We start from the raw sequence: 3,095 nt of genomic DNA, 5'->3' as shown, positions 1-3,095 counted from the left end.
CAACACAGAACTTGCAAGGAGAACTTTCTGGTGTCTCTTTTGAAAAATACGTATCCTGGAAAGAGAAAAATAAAGGTTAAATTAGATTAAATAAGCCTGATTGAAGTATTGGCCAGACAAGCAGAAGCTAGGGAATAGTGGCATTATCTTGTGGAAGCCTTATGTTCCACATAGGAATGAAGAAGACTAAGTAAGTTAATACGTTTTGAAAGGCCACCTGGCTTTTATATTTGCTGCTGTTGACTATGGCAATTGGGATTACAGTGATTGTGTAAACCTAGTCCATGGATAGCCTCTGACCCAGTCCTTCACTGGCAGATTGACTAATAAAAGAGCAAACAAAGTCTTAACTACCTGTATATCTGAACTAAAGGAACTGAAGGAGAGGGAGGCCAAATATGTAAATAGGTGAATAGGTAGGAGGGGTGGAGAGGAGGGGGCAGACACAATAGTAAATTTTTTTGGTGTGTCATTCAACAGCCAGACCTGTAAAATTACAAAGTAGTTTCTCAACCTAAACATTTAGTTAAAACACAGTGTCTGCATTTATTCAGCCATACATACTGTCCACACACATACATTCACTTACAGATGCGTACATGGTGGCTCCACCAACCAACATGCCAGCAATCTTGGGCCAGTGCCCCAGGAAGAGTGACTGTGACAGGATGTTCTACATGGCTGTCTCTGTCCTTGGGGCCTGTGGGGGCAGTGGGGATTGGAATCACTTTTGTATCCCACCTGGGATTGGAATCACTTTTGTATCCCACCTGGGATTGGAATCACTTTTGTATCCCACCTGGGATTGGAATCACTTTTGTATCCCACCTGGGATTGGAATCACTTTTGTATCCCACCTGGGATTGGAATCACTTTTGTATCCCACCTGGGATTGGAATCACTTTTGTATCCCACCTGGGATTGGAATCACTTTTGTATCCCACCTGGGATTGGAATTGATTTGTTTGCAACCTTTGTTTACCCTCAATGTGTTGCTTTTATTTAGTTTCAGATCTATACACCCCGATCTATACACTGGCTCTTGGAATGCAGACAATGATAGTCAGAACTCTGGGTAAGTAAGAGAAGTTTGTGGAAGGTATGAACAATCTTAGAACCTTGAGGAACATTCTCAAAATATTACATTTTCCTTCATTTTTTATGGTTGATGAACTTGAGGAAGTAAAACACTTCAGTAACTTGTGCGTGTGTTTGCAGGTGGAATCCCTCCCCCTATCTACTTTGGAGCTTTAATTGACAGGACGTGTCTAAAGTTGGGTTTTAAAGCGATGTGGAGGTCAAGGAGCATGCAGACTCCACGACTCACACGCATCCAGGTACCGTCAACTGAATTCAACTGATAAATTGATGGCTGGATGGACTTTATTATAACATCTTTCGAAAAACATTCCTGGGTCTGATCTATGGTCTATACGGCCTGAGCTACCTGCTGTGGGGGGTGCTGTACCGGCAGCTGTCCAAGCGGCAGAAGAAGTTGGCACTACGAAGCCAGGCCAAGGCTACAGCACTGGAGGCCAACAGGAACAACAATCACAATGGACATGCCATGGTCAGCATTTTTAAGAACAAATATGATCTGGACAGGGACGGGGAGAGCACTATCTGAGATACCGAAAAGAGGTTTCCAAACCAATGGTTTCTGATCCTGTTTTATGCCATGCCCATGATCCACCCAAAGTGTTTTGGGGTATTTGGTGACCCACTTGTCAAATTAACAAGTCGATTTTTTTGCCACAACTCGGTACGGTCTTAAGCCAAGACCCAGTGCATTGGTAGGAATTGGTCGCTATTTGGGTAACAATGATTTTGCTGCTAGACTTCTTCGACCAAAGCCCTGATGCATTTACCATCCTCTTAATGTTAAAATATGATCCCAATTAAGTATTTCTCCATATGAGTTCATTGAAAGTAGTTTACCAACCACAACCACTATTACGTGTTTCTATCACCCCCTTTCCTATCTGAAGGACCCTTGTACATACTATAAACCAAAAACCTCTTACAACTGCTTTCAAAACTCGACTTCTGTCCTATTTCGATCGCTCTCTTGTTACATACACTGCCATGCAAAAGTATTCAGACCCCTTGTATTTGTTCACATTTTATTGTGTTGCAAAGAGGGATTAAAATGTGTTTAATTGTAATTATTTTGTCAACATTACTACAACAAAATACTCCAATGTCAAAGTGGAATATCTTAATAAAAATATATATACATAAAAAAAATCATAACTAAAATATAGTCGTTGCATAAGGATTCAGCCCCTTTGTTTAGGCAAACCTAAATTAGTTCAAGAGTAAAATGAGGCTTAATAAATCACATAATAAGTTACATGGCCTCAGTCTGTGTGAAATAATAGGGGTTGACATGATGTTTGAATGACTTAACCTTCTTCTGTCCCCCATACATACATCTTTAACATCCCTCAGTCAAGTATTGAATTTTGGGCACAGATTCAACTCCAAAGACCTTTTCGAAAGCCTCATAAAGATGGGCAGTGATTGGTGGATGGGTAACAATAACAAATCAGAAATGGAATATCTCTTTAAAGCATGGTCAGGTTAATAATTATGCTGTGAATGATGTATTAAACCACCCAGACACATCAAAGATAGAGTCGTCCTTCTGATCTGAGCTGCTGGACAGGAATTAAACTGCTCAGGAATGTTACTATGAGGATATTGGTGATTTTAAAACAGCCACAAAGTTCAATGTCTGTGATGGGAGAAAACGGAGGATGGATCAACAACATTGTACTGACTCCACAATAATGAGTGACAAAAATACAAATATAGAGAATATCCCAAAACATGCATATTGTACACAACAAGGCACTAAAGTAATACTGAAAAAATGAAAAAAATAACAGTTTTGGCCTAAATGCAGAGCCTTATGTTTGGGGCAAATCACTAAGTAACTGACTCTTTATTTTCCCACATTGTGGTGGCTGCATCATTGAATGGCTATGCTTTGACCGGCAAATACTGGGGAGTTTTTCAGGATTAAAATACATGGGATGGAGCTAAGCACAGGCAAAATCCGAGAAGAAAACCTGCTTCAGTCTCCTTTACAC

The 3,095-nt window shown here is 40.3% G+C and overlaps 1 pseudogene; it reads left to right on the top strand.

The window, feature by feature from the left end:
- Nucleotides 1-599: 599 nt before the first annotated feature.
- Nucleotides 600-2,093, top strand: LOC109896327 (solute carrier organic anion transporter family member 1B1-like; annotated as a pseudogene).
- Nucleotides 2,094-3,095: the final 1,002 nt, after the last annotated feature.

The sequence above is a fragment of the Oncorhynchus kisutch genome, linkage group LG9, assembly GCF_002021735.2.
Source record: "Oncorhynchus kisutch isolate 150728-3 linkage group LG9, Okis_V2, whole genome shotgun sequence".
NCBI classification, from domain to species: domain Eukaryota; kingdom Metazoa; phylum Chordata; class Actinopteri; order Salmoniformes; family Salmonidae; genus Oncorhynchus; species Oncorhynchus kisutch.
The sequence above is the reverse complement of the archived record's forward strand: the minus strand, read 5'-3'. Positions and strand labels throughout refer to the sequence as shown.